Source organism: Pleurodeles waltl, chromosome 8 (genome assembly GCF_031143425.1).
Source record: "Pleurodeles waltl isolate 20211129_DDA chromosome 8, aPleWal1.hap1.20221129, whole genome shotgun sequence".
Classification (NCBI taxonomy): domain Eukaryota; kingdom Metazoa; phylum Chordata; class Amphibia; order Caudata; family Salamandridae; genus Pleurodeles; species Pleurodeles waltl.
The window spans coordinates 820652493-820671671 of NC_090447.1; the positions used below are offsets into that span (position 1 = coordinate 820652493).

Genomic DNA, 19179 nt, shown 5'->3' on the forward strand with positions numbered 1-19179 from the left:
CCTGTGTGAATTTTCCCTGTTACCCACCACTGACCCAGTCCCTGTTCACCCAAAGCACCCTGCTATACTCCCTATGCCCCTGCCTTCCACATCCCAGTCTACCGCTGCCCCTGCCCATGCCCCTCCACCACCTGCCACTTCCGCCCCTGTCACATCCAGTGTTCCTGCTACCAAACCAAAGCCCACTCCCTCCTCTTCCCAGGCCAAGCCCACTCCCTCCACTTCCAAGGCCAACCCTATGCCCACCCCCCATGCTAAGCCCCCACCGTCTAAGGGCAAGCCCAGGGACCCCTCATCTAAGGGCACCCCTAAGTGGACCCCCTTCAGGCCCCAACTGAAGGACCCCCCTCCAAGCCCAAGGATCCCCCGAACCCCTTTCATCTCCTCACCCCTGAGGTGCCTGCATTCCTCATTGATGTCCCTGCCCTGTGGAGGTCTGCACTTTGTAGTCAGGAGTCAAGTTAGGGCGTAATCTTGTGCCCAGTGTGCTCGGGCACCATGGAATTTGGGGTGAGAGTAATTCTTTAGAGGTTTAAAAACTATTCGCAAACTGGCTTCATATTTAAAGTGAAAAGATTTGTGCTCCTTCGGGTATTGAGACCCTCCAACTGAGCTGCTACTTGTACATCTAATTTTTTTCTTACTTGTCTCATTAATTTTTGTCAGTAATTGTTTTCCATGCACTGACTTCACAGTGATTTTTATTGTAAGTTTAATATACCAAATTATAAAACATATTTAAAAATATGTACGTATTTGCTATACATAATGTCTCTGCGCATCTTATGACCAGCTGCATTCAAAGGAATTCAAGTGAAAACTATTAAAAAATAAGTAACAACATAAATCATACAGAACAATCAGGCAACTGTTTTAAAACACAATGAAAACTCATCGACTAAAACATTTTCACAGATGGGAGACAGGTTAAATAAACAATACAAAACACATGTAAAGTAATGGGTTTGGAGACTAATTTATTTCAGGAGGTTTAGCAGCAGAGATGGGAGCCATGTGCTTGTACTTTTCAGTCTTCCACCCAGAAAAGTGAATGATTACAAAGCTGTCTTATCTAGCAGTATATTTTCCAACGCACATTCTGTGAATTTGGTGAACACTCTAGTTCTTTCGTAGAATTATGTGCTCTTCAAAGGCAGCTGTTAGGGAATGAAGGCCTAGTGATATGTGGGCTAATATTGTAATGTGGCATGTCTCAAGTGCTAGCTATGAATCACCTTGGTACTTATCAACCAAATGTGAGCTAATCAAAATGCAGCATTCTGAATATATATAGCTCTTCTATGTGCAGTCCTTTTCATTAGGAAGAAGTTTTGATTTTTTGATTCAGACCTCCTCACACTGCTTTAAACACAGCTGTGTGGCTAGCATGGGGCAGAACACGTCTCTCCAGTGAGGTCCTTCCAAGGATACAGGCCCCAGTACTTTACCACTTCAGCAGCACCTGACAGTCCACACTTCCCTGACTGTCAGCCTTAAGGGGGTCCTCCCCCAAACTGTTTGCCTTAGTCCTTCATTTTTGCTGATCTAAATTTTGTTGGCCTTAGGACTCTGTGCACTTTACCACTGCTGACCAGTGCTAAAGAGTGTGTGCTCACTCCTCTAAAACATGGTAAAATTGGCTTACAACCAATTGGCACATTAACTTTACATGTAAGTTCCTGGTGAAATAGTACTACACACAACACAATTGGGATGCAATCCCGCCATGCATGGCTTAGGTTTTTGGTATGGTTGTTTTGATGAGGGTCCAAAGTGTCGTTTTTCATGCATTTCATTTTTATGAGTTGACGCTTTTGTACATTTAGTGGTTCTGTTGAGTTTTCAAAATTAATTTATTGAGTTGTATTGATTTATTCACCTTTTTGTCAGAATGAACGGCTGAATTCTTCTTTCTTTCAATATGGCATAGTGTGCATGATAGTGGTTTTCTAGATGTTGGTTTGGCTGTGATACATAACCACATCGGTATGTGTTTCTTGTCTCACAGTAGTGTTTATTTTGCTTCAGTCCATTGGTTTCTGCATGCAAGGCAGCTAATAAAGGTTGTGTTTGTTCATGCAGTCATGATTTTGTTTTATTTCAATTACATTCACCTCAGCAACTGCAGTGTCTGTTGGTACGGTTTGTTCATTTTCTTAGCTCCTATTTACCGGATGATGGACTATGTAGTGCCCAAATGCATTAAGTGTCAACAATTTTGTTATGAGCCAATGAATTTTCAGCGTACACACACACACACACACACACACACACACACACACACACACACATAGATATAAAATAAAGTAAGTATAACTGTATAAGGTGACAATGAATTAACAATTTCAATGGCGTCTCTGAAACGAGAGAGATATTTGGAGTGTCTCAAATGACTTCTGTTTTTCTCTTCACATCATTTTCTTCTGCAGCCTCTTTGTTAGAAATACAAACTCTTTTTCTCCCATCTTTTAAAAACACTCTGTATAACTCACACCTAATATCCTTACTCTTCTTTTACACATGCTTGCATCTCCTCCACTTCACCAATCCTCTCACACACATAGTGCACCGACTCACCTGTAGCCATTGCATTTTCTTTAAATCTGGCCTGTCGATATTTTGTAAAACCGTGCACCTACTTCACATACTTTTGTATATAATCACTATTACAATTGGCCTACAAGACCATTGATAGGTGCACTCTGCAGAAAGGCCATGGTTTACTAAGCATGTATTCCGAACTCCTTTATGACCAGCTGACAGACACTATAAGCAATTTACACTGCATTAAGCCTGAACTCCACAGCTCTCAACGGTGCCCAACCTTAACTCACACAGCTATAGAGGGGCGGCTTTTTTAAAATTAAACACTATAAATAAGAAATATCTGTTACATGAAAAACCAGAGAAACACAAACAACATCCTCAAAAACTCAATTACTCTTAGGGAATGCAAGAATAAGTAAAATGTGAAATGTAATCAGGAACAATATCCCTCTCTCTAAGCTGAGAGGACATTGTCTGTCTTCTGTCTTTGCTTTCTGGAGCTGCCACTGGTGGTGGGGCAGAAGGTGGGCAGGATATTTATAGGTGGGGTACCCCTTTCAGTGATACCAATGCCCACCTGAACTATCATTTACTCCCACCCTTCAAGCCCCTACATATCTCAACCTGCTTTTTATTCACCTGCTCTCAAATCCAATTTCCAACTGATAAACCTTTCATATCCTAGTGTGACCATTCAGCCGTCAAATCATTAATGGACTGATCAAGTGCTGGGTGAAATCTGAATAGCCTCTGGTGTGTGAAAGCAATGCTAAACCAGGAGAAATATCCATCACTGGCTCTTCCTCCACCAATGCACAGAATGGAGATAATTCCCCTAGATGATTTTCCTTACAGATTTAGCACGTCTTCCAAAAATTTGAGAATTTTGCTTTAGTACCCAACTCCAAACCCCAGCACTAAGGTTCTTGTTCTAATCTCCAGAATTCTTTCTTGTGTAACCTCTTTATTCAATCACTCTCTCTACATGCCTGTTGCTCACAATGTTTCTAATGTGCTGCTCAAATTAACTCATAATAATACTAAAACTGTACTCATATTTCCCGATACTAATCCATCACTAATTCTTGTTGGGTTCCAGAGTAGCGAGCTACTCACCGAAAAGCGCTTCGACGCCTCGTCAGGGGTAGTAAGCGCTATATAAATACTATTACAATACAATACAATACAATATCTTACTTCTGAAATTCTGGCTTCTTACTAGCTTTCAACAAGCAAGCTTCTCAAACACCCCCAGCCTTTTTTGTGATTCCTTCACTCAACAGAAAACAGCACTAGCTCAAGTTTCCAGCTTCATCAGCATTATACATGAAAACAACATAACTTCTTTTCTCATTCACCTTACTGACCTGCGTTTCAGAAAAATTAACCAGGCTAACAAAAAAGAGCAAAAAAACTACTTGTAACCCAAAAACTAGAAGTAATTGAAGTTTCATAAGGGGTAGCATCTCTTCCGCCTTCATACCGAAAGTAAAAAATATATTAATCACAGGCAGGGTACCTGACCAAAACAAATTACAGCTCTCAGAAATAAATACAAAATACACCTTTCAGCCAATTGAACCAGAAGCGTTCTTAAATCCAGGTCAGGGAGAGTTCAGTTCAAATAGTTGTTTACTGAATAAGAGGTCAGACTTGCTGGAATTGAATTGGTTAACGTCTGTTATACATTTTACAACCAGCTTAATAATTGCGTATCAAGACAGTTAAAGTAAGCAATTTTAGAAAGAAAACAGTTCCGATGCCTATCTCAAGAAGTTAAGGTCCTAAATATAAACACACATTGGCAATGTCAAAGGTCTGGCTTACAAGTGATCATGCCTCTTCAGTCCTAATAAGTTTAGGCTCTCATTAAATCATCACACACTCTGACATTCACCCTCGCCCTCACCCATTGACTAATCTTTACATTCACCCATTTACGCATATGGTTCCCAATCTGTGAGCCGCGGCTCCCCAGTGCGCTGTGAAAACTAGCCTGGGGCACCACACACAGCTTGAGAACAAATGTCTCTTCTTACTCTTACTAATACAAATACTGGCATGTGGTCTGTGGCCTCCTCCCCCAACTCAACACCCCTCAGCCGCAGCTGCCTTTAGTGTCAGTTCTAGTTTACCTGCTCTACCATCCCAGGCACAGATCCCATCCCGCACAAGGTCCCAGCTAGTCTCCGCAGGCGCGGCCCTGTCCTCTCCCTGGGCCCTGTCCACCCAGTTCATGGAGGAAGGGGGTGGGCATGGCCCTGTCAGCTACAGGCCACCCCCGAAAGGAAGGAGGGAGCCAGGGAAGAGAAAAATCGTAGTCCTGGTGCTAAGTCGAGTAGGCAGCCTAGCACCGCACCGGTGAGTCAGGGTGAGCCGGGACCTGGGGTGCAGGGACAGGAGACAGCTGCCTCACAGAAACTGCTGAGAGCATGGCAAGGGTCTTCTGGGACCCCATGGCAAGCCATGAAAATGGACCTCCATCATCTGGGTTAACAATAAAAAGCAAATGTAACTTCAGTACATTGGGACCCTCAAACCCATGGGTGCCGGTGCTGCTGCATATGCTGCACTAATGCTGCCCAATACAAGGAGTTTGTGGGGAAGTTTGGCAGGTGCGCCCCCGCTACAGGTGATATATTGTTCCATATTCAACACACAGTACGGTTCTTCACTCAATTGGCCAATTCTCACATTATTCTGAGGTGACTGACTCCCAATGAGCATAAGCATACACACTTACTTTATTCTGAGATGTCTGACTGACTCCCACTGAGCATAGACCTCCCCCCACCCCATTTTTAGAACCTTCATCTTTAACCACTAGCCCCTCCACTAGATGGCCATCAGCCATCCATAGGTACCCTCTGAATACAACCTCTTTTCGTGACCCCCTTGAAATCTCAACACTGAAAGAGCTCTGGAGATGAAATGGGTGGAGATAAATTTCAAGTTTAGCGCCCGCTCACCCTCCATTTGAGACCTTTACATTGAAACGTGAATACTAAAAGACGATGTAACCCTGATGTACTTTAAAGAATTTGTAGTACTAAACACACATTAGCGTTGTCCCAAAATCAATAAATGCTTTTTAGTACCTTTGTGGTAGAGAGCGACACCTTTCCGATGCTGTAGAGCCCAACACAATATGATACCCATGTGTGTCTCGAGGAGGGGAAAGAGTGAAGTGGCTTTCCTTGGCAGGCTTGGGGAGCACCCTTGCTCTTTGTTCTGCTGTGTCGACACAGTACAAACTGTGAGCAGCGACCCAAGGTTGATTAGAAAGGAACAATGAAACATGATAGCTGACAACAACTGCCAAGCTTGTGCAGTATTTCCATTTCATGTCTGCTCTTCACTCCCAGAGCTATATACACAGCCTTCAGTGTTGCTCTTGCCAAACAAACACTTGTTACCTTTCGTCCTTCCAAAGCCATTAGCACACTTGCATACTTTTATGACGCATTGCGTATGCAGTATATAACCTTTGAAAAAACATAGCATTTTGCTATGAAGTTAAGGTTTATCCAGGCGGTTTCCACTAGCTACTTAAATATTTAAGCCAACATCACTCCAAAGTGAACAATGCACTGCGCCCTGAGGCATTACCCAAAACGAGGCGCTGGTTTAGGCACGTCTATGAAGGAGTAAATGTTTTTTCGTATTAACTGTGGCATGCGGGGAACTGTCCCAAGCTTCTCCGATTGAGAGATGTAATTGTTCACTAGCCATCCGGCTATGAAGCTGTAGTTTTACATTTTCATTAACGTACATTTACATTTACTAACGTGGAACAGATGTAAACTGACAGCCCATCGCACACCTGGCATCGCTTACTGTTTGTGCTTTGGGTGCTGCTAATAAGAGGGGTAACCACAAGTACCACAATGCAATGTAGATGCTAGAACTTGCAACTATCTCGATTTGCCCTTTGTAACTTACTTGGCAGCTATTCATTTGAGTAGTTTGAGGTGGGGTCCACAAGCATTTATTTTCCTCGTGAGACTTTGACCAACTGCAAGATAGGGAATAGGGAAAACAAACAAGTAGGGTAGGAGGATGAGAAAGACGAAAAAACTACAAGAAAGAGAGAAAACAGCAACCTGCAGGAATGAGATAGAGAGGCAGAGAGTGACTGGTGGTGGATGAAAGAGGTAAAAGGTGGGATAAGGTTTTTACTTTTTTTTAATGGCAAATGTTTAAAAGATTTGTTTACCGTGCCAAAATTATAAACCAGATGAATACCAAGAGACACTGTAGTAATTGAATGCACAGTAAGTCTTCTCCGATCTTTAAACATGGGCACAGAGCCCAAACATAGCATGGATCCTGAATGGAGCAGTGATGTTCACCACACGGCGTGTAATTAAATCCTTTAAACATTTTCTACCACAGATTCTCTTGTAGTGGTGAGCCCCTGCCTTTTCAATTCCAGTAAGATTGTCTGAACCCAGGTATCTTGTTTACTTAGATGCAATAGTGGCAGCAAAACAGAAAAAGAAAATAGTGGCAGGAAATGGCTTAAAAAAATCTTCAAAGTGAAAAAAAGATTGGCTTGTTCAATCATTTTTTTTATTATTTACTACAGAAACACAACATAAGAGAATATGTTTTGATACAACAGTAGTAACAGAGTGTGCGGTGTCAGCTATTTAAAATGGGGAGGTTTCCTGAAAATTGCATACAATGCAGTGCACCAAAAGCAATTAAAGAAAAGACAAAATAGCTTAAAAAAAATCCATATGGCATGCAGACCCCAGTGCTGAAGAGTATTGCTTCTGACTCAACCAGTTAAAGTTTTCTGTTAAACAACTGTTATCTTTGTATTTTGTTGTATCTATAATTCCAATAACTTCATCGGCTTCATCCCAGTTATTTTCAGGGGGAAAAATGTAAGTACTTCCTAGGCCGGGCTTACATCTCCCCCAACAGTAAAAAAAAAAAATGTAACATAATGGGGAGCCGCAGCCAAAGGCCAATTCGTCAAGGGAGCTGCGGAACATAAATGTTTGGGAACCACTGAGTTAATCCATTTCCTCCTGCAGTATACTGTGATGGGGAGAAGAAGAACGTCTATATGTATGTATGTAGATTTTAAACATTTTTTAATGTTGTTTATTGAACGGGCCTGACAGGCAACTACACCAGCCAGGCTGTCCTGTGGAGTGCCACAGTACTAATCTTCTACCCTGAAGGTTCATAAAAGGAAGTAAGCAACACCAAAATCCTTGCCTGCTAGAGTAACCTATGAGATTCCATGTAAAAAAGTACCTGTCAATTGCCTTTGCCTCATAGTAATAACAGCCCACCATTAACAGCAAATTGGCTTTACAAAATGATTTTCACAATAAATAAGTCAATCCTATTGCGTTTGTTGTCATTTTTCATAATAAACAGATCAGACCTGTGGTATAAGACCTAACACTTCAAAGTGACCCAGCCCTGGAGCCTTTATAATTGGTTTGATATCATAACCAACTCGGGAATACTGTATTGAGCATAAGCTTTCCTCCAAGGTAATCATCAAGTTACAACCTCTCCTAAGAGGGCCTGAGAAGGGTGTCACAATGCAAATCTTCTACCTCAAGTGTTTTGTCAGAGAGGTAAACAATAATAAAACCTTTACTAATATAGTGATCTACGAGGATCCATTTACCAAAATACCTGCCTACAGGCTATAACACAGAGTGATATTGATCTACCCTTAAAGGTCCATTAGCTATAACATATGCAATCCAGACATGATTTTTTATGTAATTTTTCCCAGTGAATCATTCAGGCCTGTATCCATTATCATTGTCTTCATTGTCTCCATATTAAAATCCAACCTACTGTATTCTGTATTAGCTTTACCACAAATCAGCCAATAGGCATACATTAAAAAACTGCAACTATGTAAACATTACAGTTGGTAAAGCAATATACAAAACCCTTTCTACGAGGGACTGACAAGGATTATGAAAGGGCATTTGTTCTATCCCCTGGGTGTGTCAGAGTGGGTGACCAGCTGTTTTGCTTTCCTTCTCTTATCTTATGACCGAGCTTACAAAACTTCTCTGGAATGCACTTCTTAGTTTAAAGAAGACATTTATTGTTATTATTACTTAACCACGAGGTTCCTGAAAGACGAGACTAGTAGGTTGGAAGCACACGTTTAAAAGTAGTCGCAGCAATGAAAGCAAAATATATCAAAGTACTTCTCAGTTGCAATGTACACAGCAAATGCATGTGATTATATTATAACATAACTTCAAAACAAAGGATAAAAGTCAAAATTGCATCACCGTAGGGCCTATCACTCCACTTCATCTTTCTAAGGGCTGCAAGTTGATGACTCCGGTTCAACTGCGAGAAAGAGATTTTTCACCCAAACGGGAGACAGGCAACTGACGTCCGTTCCTGTCTGAAGTCAAGATCCTTCTCCTCTCTCGCTGCTGCCCAGGGCCATCGTTCAAGCTCAGTGTGGGAACCAGATGAACTTGAAGAGTGGCCAGTAGGGTTTGGTGTGAAAAACACAGCTTGGTCTATCATGTGGAAAAACACAGCTTTGAAAAAACACAGCTCATCTGCCATGTCTCAACTGCAATGTCTAACTCCACGTTAAAGCGAATAGGCAGCTAACCTAAATACCAAATGTAATGTCTTATGCCATGTTAAAGCCAATAGGCAGCTGACCTAAATACCAAATGTAATGTCTAAAGTCATTTTAAAGCCAATAGGCAGCTAAGCTGAATACAGAATGTAATGTGCTACTGGTGAACATTGAGCAACTAAAATGCGCAGTGGTGAAACACAAAGTCATTGGTCAAACACAATTAATAGCATAACACCAGCACCAAAGTTCTTCGCTATTGTAATAATCTCTGAGAGTCCATGTAATACAGTACCTGTCTGCAAACCTTAACACAGCATAGTAACAATCCTGCCTTATTGTGTGCTTTTGACAATAAATTAGTCAGGCCTTCTGCCCTTGTTGTAATGTTTTGTTACAAACAATTCATAGCTGTGGCTTCTGACGTACCTTTTCACAATAAACCAATCAGGCCTATGACTTGTTACCATAACTAACACAGGACTACTCTATTTCACATAAGCTTGCGTGCAAGGCAACTATCGGTATACAGTCGTAAATTACAAATATGTACAAAAGTAGAGTTGGCAAAACAATATCTAACCCCTTCTCTCTGTAGAGCTCCATAAAGCACCTTTTCTGTTGATCACATAAAATCTAGCTAAAGCTGTGTTGTTAGACCATGTGTATAAATGTAAGCAACAGCAAATAATGTGAGCAATAAATTCTTTTTTCATAATGACAGAATCTTAGTTGTAAGTATATTAATTTACAGGACAATGAGAGATTATACAAGATATTTTTGCACCTTATTTTCTGCTAATAAAGCAAGAAGAAAGTTGGCATGAGTCCAAAGAGAAAAGACCTTCAAATCAAATTCATAACACAGAATTGCAAGCTGCTTAGGCAAAACATTTAGAGCAGGTCTATGTCAAGGTCAAGGCCCATGATTTTTCAAGTAAGAATTAATCTCAGCCACTGGAAATTACTTGGGGCACTATCTCAATCGTTATTTTAAAACACTGTGTCGCCTCAGGTTGGACCCAGCTATATGGAAATCATTCTTGACACTGCTGCAATCGGAACAGTCTAGTTTGAACTGCGAAGCCAGATCCTCCGAGAACTGGCATACAAGCAACACAGAACTGGTTTCATCCTAGTGATGGGCTCATCAGCCAGGTACAGCTTGGTTCCAATGGCACAGTATGCACAGGCGCCATCTCTGGGCATACTCAGCACACTTACGCCATCGAATGCAAAAACAAAAAGGTGATGGATGGAATGCTTGAATTAACCTCAGCCACTGGCAATCACTCGGGCCGCATCCCAATCCATTGCTTTTTGCCCATAATGCCATCTCAGTTTGGTTTGGACCCAGACATATGCAAATCAGTCTTGACCCTGTTTCTCGTGGGAACAGCCCAACACAAACTGCCAGATTATTTCCCCCTTGAACCAGAACACAAGCAACCCAGGACTAGTTTCACCATTGTTATGGGCTCTTCAACTGGGTATAACTTGTTTGGTTTTTTTCAAGGTACAAGTTTTAAATGATTGCTCTAAGAAAGTATGCCTGTTAAAGAGTGAAATGTAGGCAACCCTACAAGCTGTTTCAAAAGCAGCCTCTTTACAGATCTGCGGTCCTGTAAGTCTTCCTATGCTGAGTCCATTCCTCAGACTCTCTATATTTAGGAGATACTGCTGTGATTTCTATTCTAACTGTGAGTACTCTGCAGCTAGATGTATCCATCAGAAGAACAATTTGGTTATATTTGGTTTTTAGCCTGTCATTGATGCAATTCACAAACTTTCAGCATACTGTGCTCTTCTAAAGTCAAATTTGGGTAGTAAAAAAGCATTTTTTAAAGCCTGCATTGTTTTGGGCCTTGCCAGTTGGCATGTTTCACTGGAAAGGCCTCAATGATATATTGTAATTGTAATTGTAATCGTATTTATATAGCGCTTACTACCCCTGACGAGGCGTCGAAGCGCTTTTCGATGAGTAGCACGCTACTCCGGTACCCAACAAGAATTAGTGATGGATTAGTATAATTTAATAAGGAGTACAGTTTTAGTATTATTATGAGTTAATTTGAGTTGCGGATATGAGAGTTTGTTAGTTAGATTGACTGGAGTAATGGAGGGGTGGAGGAGGAAAGAAATCCAGAAGTGTTAATTGGGAGTTTATCCTTCATTTGCTCAATCCAAAGGCTTGAGATGAATAAAAGGGGGGCGGAGGGGAAAGAGGATGTGGAAGGGTTAGGGAGAGCATAGTAGCAGGGTGAGATGAATGCAGGAGAATTTAGTAGGGTTGTGTGGGAGGTCACAGAGGTAGAGTGAGGTTTGGTGAGTTAGATGTGGGGGTGGAGGGATGAGCTTAGGCAGAGATATTTAGGAGATGGAAGTGGTCGAAGGGATTTGGGATGAGTCCGAGTGAGAATGGAGGATAGCTTGATAGAGACATGACATAAGAGCGATGAGTAGATAAGTGTGATAAAAAGAGAGCAGAAATTCATAGAAACATGCCAGGCACAGAAACAACATATACACATATATATATATATTTATACACACACACACACATGACTATACACACACATCTGCACATACAATACATAATTAGAAACATGGGTAAAAAATACTTAGTCGTCCATCCATCATCCTGGTAAAAAGGCGGGAACTCCCCCACCTACCTCGAGGGTGGACGGGGCGTGGCCCAGCGGGCGGAGCCCACAGGTGCTCCACAAAGGGAGAAACCCTCCACTCTGTGTCTCCAGCAGAGGAAGACAGAAACCGCGCGTCCCAGTCAGACACAGACCACGCTCCAGCACATCATCAGCTCACCTCCAGGAAGGATTCCAGATCCCCTCCGCCATGGGATCTCTGAGCGCACAGCCCCGTCCCGCCCCATCCCTGCTAAGCCCAAGAGCCAGGGTGGGCCGTCCTTTCCAGAAGGTGAGCTTCAACCGTGGCATCTGCCGCGTCCACATTGTACACTAGGGTACGTGATGGGCCACGGGGGCAAAACGTCTTCAGCAACCTTGTGTGCCCCCGGCAATGTCATTGCCACTAGTGCGTCCCCGCGGAGATGTACTCGCGCCCCTGCGCATCAACAACGCACCACGCGAGTCGGCGGCAAACGCAGTGGGGTCGCCTTGGAAAGCTGTCCATCATTCTGGCAAGAGGCGGGAATTCCCCTACCTACTTCGAGGGTTGACGGGGCGTGGCTCAGCGGGCGGAGCTTACAGGTGCTTCATAAAGGGAGAACCTTCTACTCTGTGTCTCCAGGAGAGGAAGATAGAAACCGCGCGTCACAGTCAGATACAGATTATGCTCCAGTACATCATCAGTTCACCTCCAGGAAGGATTCTGGATCTTCCTCTGCTATGGGATCTCTGAGCGCACAGCCTTGCTTTATCTTTGCCAAGCCCGAGAGTTAGGGTGGCTTGTCCTTTCCAGAAGCTGAGCTTCGACTGCGGCACCTGCTACGTTTATATTGGTAAGTGCTTCCTTTGAGGTTTAGTTTCTGTAAAATGAGCATCGTGGCCTACACAACCAGAGTATTTTCTACGAGTATGTCAGTAAGCGTTACCTAGCATGTTTTATATACCCTGTTTATATTGTACACTAGGGGTACGTGATGGGCCACGGGGTAAAACGTCTCCAGCAACCTTGTGTGCCTTTGGCAATGTTATTGTTACTAGTGCGTCTTTGTGGAGGTGTCCTCGTGCTATGACTGAGAAGGCAAAATTTGATTTAGCTATCTCCTGCAGGGTATTGTTTCATAACTCTTTGATTAATTTATGCAAGGCAAATTAAATGAAAGTTGCCTTTTGTTTCTTAGTAGCTAGATGCTAATGATGGTCCCTCTTTTCTTGAAGCCAGATGTCCAAAACTTATAGAAAGCAGCTCTTGTCAGAGCTTGGCCAGTAAGATACCAATAACCTTTTTATTTCCTGCCAAAGATTTACATACAAATAGATTATCCTAAAGATATATGAGACCATCATGATGTTGTCTGTATAAGTATGTATTGAAAGATACACAGATTAATCTGGTGGCCACGTGGGACGAACCGGACTTCTTGCTGACACATTGAAGCAAAAAGCACAAATGGTTGATGGAATGCTGAGCAATGAAAACATTCACCCCCCAGTCACAAAGGTCTGGGTTTAATCCATTGTTTTTTAGCCCACCATGCCACCCCAGTTTAGACCTAGCCATAGACAAAGCAGTCTTGACCTTGCTCCCCATGGGAACAGTCCAGCCCAAACTCCCAGATGAGGTCCTCCCTGGTCTGGAAGCAAGCATCCAGGGGCTAGTTTTGGGGTATCACCCCACATCAGCCACGCTAGCTTGAATCCAGTGGTGCAGTGAGCACGGGACCCACGTCTGAGCATACCCTTCCACTTAGGATGACAAATGCAAAAAGAACTGTTGAAGGGCGGAATGCGGAACAAATCAAACCCTCAGTCACAGACGTGGGTTTAATCCATCATTTGTTTGCTTACCAGGCCACCCCAGTTTGGACCCAGCCATATGCAAATCAGTCTTGACCCTGCTCCCCTTGGGAACATTCCAGCTTAAACTGCCTTGCCAGGTCTTCCCTGGACCAGAAACAAGCATTCTAGGACCAGTTTCGGGGTCTCATCTATCTTCAGGATAACTATCTATCTCCTCATGGCATGGAACTGATATTTCTCTGGTACCCAATCTTTAATGATTTCAGTGTCAACAAACAAGATCGGACTAACAGCCTCATTATGAGGCTGCCTGTCATAGGACTGGCAACTCTGCAGTGGCAGTTGGACCGCCATGGGTGCCCAACTGTTGCATTACAACATTGGAGGGCGGACCCGCCTATAGATTGCCATCCCCGCCAGGAACATGGTCCCAACGTGGTGACAGCGGTCAAGCTTGTAACTTGCCAGGACGGTGCTGAGATCAGTGCCGCCTGGCTGATTACAACCCCACTTTCCACCAGCCTTTTTATGGTGGGGACCCTGACATGAAAAAGCTGGCAGAAAGCCGGTGCTAGGGGCCACAGGGGGCCCCTGTACTGCCTGTGCCAAGGGCGGTGCATGGCCCCACCTGCCCAGCACCATCGCAATGTGCACTGTCTGCTTTGCAGACAGTGTACATTGCGAGGGTGCTGGAAAGCAAGGATATTGGCTATGGCTCCCTTAAAGGAGCACTGTTCCCGCTGATCAGCCCGGAGGGAAAACATATTACAATGTTTGCGGCGATCAGCAAAGCAGGAATATTGTAATACGCTCAGAGGGGACATCACCCCTATGGCGGTGGCATCTTCCCTGTGGGTTTGGCGGTCCCACAGTGGGACCACCAAACTCATAATGAGGCCCAAAGTGCTTTGAAAAAGCCCTCTACTTTTCAGCCACCATAGGGAGAAAAACATGTTGGCAGAGTGCTCACGTCTTCTGCCAACAACTCTGTTGCTATACACCCAAATGGTGTATATTCTGCACTGTACGGAAGCTGTGACGTTCATATAAGAAAATGTTCTGCATACTTAGCATTAATAAAAGCTGAAAATATTAGGCTGAAGAAAAGAAAATCAGCTTTGGATGGAAATAAGCTGTGAACCTTAAGAGTCATATAATTACTATTGTCTAAATTGGAGGAGTGTGTATTTTCCAATTCGTTTCTCAAAACCTTGTATACTTAATGTGGCTAAAATACCTTCCTGCCTTATAGGTAGAGAAGTATTGATTTACTCTTCTTAATGTAATATCTCCTTATCTTGATGGTTTGTTGATAGTTGCCATTTAGTATAACAGCAAAATTACTATACAGATATCACAGACACTAACTGTCGCAAAATGAGGTAGGTAATTATTCAACAGTGCAAAATCATGGAAGGGGATTATAAAGTGTCCCTAAATAACGTTTAAGTGAATATTTCCTTCCCCCGTAAAGGTAGGTACCTGACAGTCATAAGCTTGTAGCAAAGTCCACTCAAATCAGGAGTGTCAGTCAAACAGAACAGTGCAAAGTGAACATTTTGATCAATCAATTATAATGAAGTAGGAAATAGTTGTTTTGTAGAAATAGCTTATGCTTACCCACAGGTAATGATAGTCTTGCCTTTGCACAGCTTATGTCTTCTATGCCCTAAACAGCACAGCCAAAAGCGGTCTCTGGGGTCTATAGCCAACTGCTTGAGCAAACAGGCATGTAAGATTTTAAAATGCTTTCCCACAGAAACTACAGAAATTTTGAATGCATGTAATTGTCACGTGAGGCAAGGTGATCAAAAAGACCAAAAGTAAAAACTGCAGTTGTTGTAAAATAATACATAAAAGAAGTTAATTTACAACCTACTTCCTAGGACTTTGTACTCTAAACCCTGCACAAACAGTGAACATTTCCAACAAAGTCTAACTACGTAAACACTCTGCTTGGATCTGCATTTGATTATCAGAAGGAGCATGTTTAGAGCAGCTTCACAATAGAAAATCTGATTTGCTTTCAGTGTAGATATTTGAAAGGAATTGTTTAGAATAATTGAGAAAAAGCAGCTACGTAACAAGGACAGTTAAAGGAATCAGCAAACCCCACGTAGGTTGAGCTTAGATTTATTAACAAGTAGCAAAAGATGTATCAAAGGAACCTGCTAGGGGCCACATAACAGTTGTTCACCCTAGGTCATTCTGTCCCAAAGACCACTCTAGGATCTCCACGGCACAGACATTCCATGAGGTTACAGGGAACCCAGCACAAAGCAAACAGAGATAACAGCCGCTTAAGGTTTTTGATTTGTTCGCTCAAAAAGTACCTAGAAACACTAGTCCTCATAGCATGCCTGCCCTGGAATCACTCTTAGTGTATTATTCATATAAATGCACATGGCTACACCAAGAGCAAGCAGCGTCTGCAGTGGTTCAGAAATACATTTGTTGAGAGATACAAGTACCTCGTAAAGTGTCCTCTTGCTTTGTTTTGGGGTATGTAAATTGTCCCCTGATGCAGTTAAAATTGGTGTGGCGAGGAAAGTAAATAAATGGATGCGCTGGCACTGAGTGGGAATCACCCAGATTCTATTCTTGAGCCAGTTGCCGAGGCTGGCCTCCAAATTGTCCCATCTGCGCCTTGGAGCCTTGACATGTTCAGATGGAAGTATTACTCCCCAGAGGAGGGTACGGGAGCCCAGATGTAGGGGCAATTTGAGGTAGGACTCACCCCTTTTCAGCCTCAGGGTTGAGACCCTGGGATGATTGCATGTGTCAGGATACCACCCCTTAACTGGATGGAGGCAGAATGGAAGTAGGGTGCAAAACCTTGGGGCAACTGCCCCCCACTCTGAGAAGCCTCAGATGTCAGGAAAACCTCAGGCGTCCATAGGGAACTCCCTGCCACCCCCAGGCTGGAGGAGAAGCTCCAAAGATGAGGAGAAGAGTTCCCCATGGATCAGTTCAGTAAGTGCAGAGAGTACAGACAGAGGTACTCAACTGAGTTAAGAAAGGCATAGAACTGGCAAGTGCCCCTGCAGTAGTGGGCCACTATCCACGTTCTATCTCCCTAAGCAGGGAAGTTCATCAAGGTATTGATTAGTCTATCTGGGCTTTAGGTTGGAAGGGGGTTGTGTTGGAAAATGGCCCTGTCTGAAGGGTCACCCCAAACTTCTTGCCTTCCTCCTCCTCTTTTTCTGACCTAGTTTTTGTTGGCTTTAGGATTATGGGCACTTTACTATTGCTAACCAGTTCTAAAGTGCATGTGCTCTCTCCCTAAAACATGGTAACATTGACTCATACCCAACTGGCATATTTAATTTACTTGTAAGTTCCTAGTGAGGTGCACTACATGTACCCAGGGCCTGTAAAATAAATGCTACTAGTGGGCCTGAAGCACTGATTGTGCCACCCACATAAGTAGCCCCTTAACCATGTCTCATGCTTACCATTGCCAGGCCTGTGTGTGCAGTTTCACTGCCTCTTTGACTTGGTATTTAAAACTACTTGCCAAGCCTTAAAATCCCCTTTTATTACATATGTCACCCCTAAGGTAGGCCCTAGGACCTAAGCAGCCCAAAGGGCACAGTGCTATGTAAGTAAAAGGCAGGACATTTACTTATACGTTTTACATGTCGTGGAAGTGAAAAGCCTGCAAAGTAATTTTTCACTACTGTAAAGCCTGCTCCTCTCAAAGGCCAGCATTAGAAATTCCCTTATATGCTTTTAATGGTAATTTCTGATCCGAGGGGAATAAACTTGTCATATTTGGTATGGTTGGAATGGTAGTGAGAAATCCTACTTACCGGTGAAGTTGGAGTCTACACTTCTATTTCAGAAATGGCACTTTCAGAAAGTAGGCATTTCTTCACACTCACAGCCATCTGTGCCTTAGAGCCTGTCTCTAGACCATGTTTGGTCTGTGCTGGTTGACAGCTCACCTTGTGCATTCCAACCAGACAGCCGTAAACACAGGACACTCAACTGTATCCGCATACATCTACATAGGGATGGGTCCCCCTGGGCAGGAAGAGTGGAGGGGCTCTCTCTTACACTTCAAAGGCCAGTGGTCTGCCCTCACACATAGGACTGATAACTCCCTACAGGGCTTCTAGCAGACAGGGCTGGGTTGAAAGGGGAACTTGTGCACTTCAAAACCACTCTTTGAAGTTTCCTTCACTTCAAAGGCACTTTTGGGTATATATACTGGATCTGTGACCCCAACAAATCAGACACATCTGGACCTACAACTGGACTCAGTGAGAGGGACTGCCCGACAGCCCAAAAGTCTCACCTGGACTGCTCTGCTGGAAGGAATGCTGGCCTGTTTGTTGCACTCCTGCCTGCTGATTTCTGGCTCTGCCTTACTCATCAAGTATTCTCCAGGGGCATTGATTGAGCTTGCCTCCTGTTCTGAGGTCTAAGGTCTATCAAAGACTTCACCAAAGAAGAGAAAATCCAGTGAATCGGAAAATCAATGCAAAGCCTGCAAAATTCAAAGCAATGCCTGCCCGATCGAAGCAGCGACTGCTCCATGGCTGAGAAATCACTGCATTGCCTGCTGGATCGATGCAGCGCCTGTTGCCACTGCTCCACGCATTCTCGATTTTCCACACATCGTCCCTGGGCATCAAAATATCCTCGCATTGCAGTGAGGAACCAAGGCTGCGCTCCTGGAAACTGCTGCATCGCCCTGCAGCGTGGAAAGAAACAATGCATCGACTTTGCAGCACTGAAAAATCATCACATCGCTTTACTTTTTGACGCATCTCCTCTGCATCCCCTCTGTATTGTTATTTTTGACACATCACAGGTATTGTGTGTTAAAAGGATAAAACCACTGATTCTTAAGGATTGAGACTAACTGAAAGCTTTTAAAAGTGATATTGTGACTTGTGCATACTGAATTTATGTCATTTTGGTCTTAGTTTACTCAGATACATATTATCCATTTTCCTAAACTGGTGTGGAGTACTTTTTGTGGTGTTTCCACTGTGTTACTGTATGAGTTATTGCACAAATACTTTACACATTGCCTTCAAGGTTAAGCCTGCCTGTTCTGTGCCAAGCTACCTCAGGGTGAGCATAGGATAATTCAGGTTGTGTTGTGACTTACCCTTAATGGTAACTGAAGTGAGACATTGCATACAGTGGAATCTTCGCTGAAGGTGAATGTTAGATGGAGTGAGATATTTGACAGTGAAAAATATTGCATGGATCGGCGTGTTACTTGGAGTGGAATGCTACTTGGAAAGAGATGCTAATCTGAGTGGAATGTTGCATGGAAAGTCATAGTACAGCAAGTGAAGAACTGATGAAGTGGAGTTTTGGATTCAGAGAAATGTTGCATGAGTGAAGTGCTTTCTGGGGTAGTATATTGTATCGTGTGAAATGTTATATGGAACATGTTGCATGGATAAAAATGCTACATGGAGTGGGATGGAGGAGAATATTACTTTACACAGAGAGGAATGATATTTGGAGTGGACTATTCTAATGAAAGGAATACTGAACTATTAAACAATGAGAATTTTCAGTGTTTATGTACAGGATATCCTCAATATCTGCCTAATCTCATGTTTTCTCCTAATC

The 19179-nt window shown here is 43.1% G+C and overlaps 1 protein-coding gene across 2 annotated transcripts in view; it reads right to left on the reverse strand.

The window, feature by feature from the left end:
* Positions 1 to 15312, reverse strand: part of LOC138250328 (arylsulfatase H-like) — a 598307-nt gene extending 582995 nt beyond the window's left edge. The window contains exon 1 of one of the 2 annotated variants that reach the window (XM_069205094.1): positions 15202 to 15312. The gene's annotated coding sequence lies outside the window, so the exon portion shown is untranslated. Of the gene's footprint in view, positions 1 to 5645; positions 5891 to 15201 lie in introns of those variants that run through there. The other variant, XM_069205093.1, reaches the window with a different exon arrangement.
* Positions 15313 to 19179: the final 3867 nt, after the last annotated feature.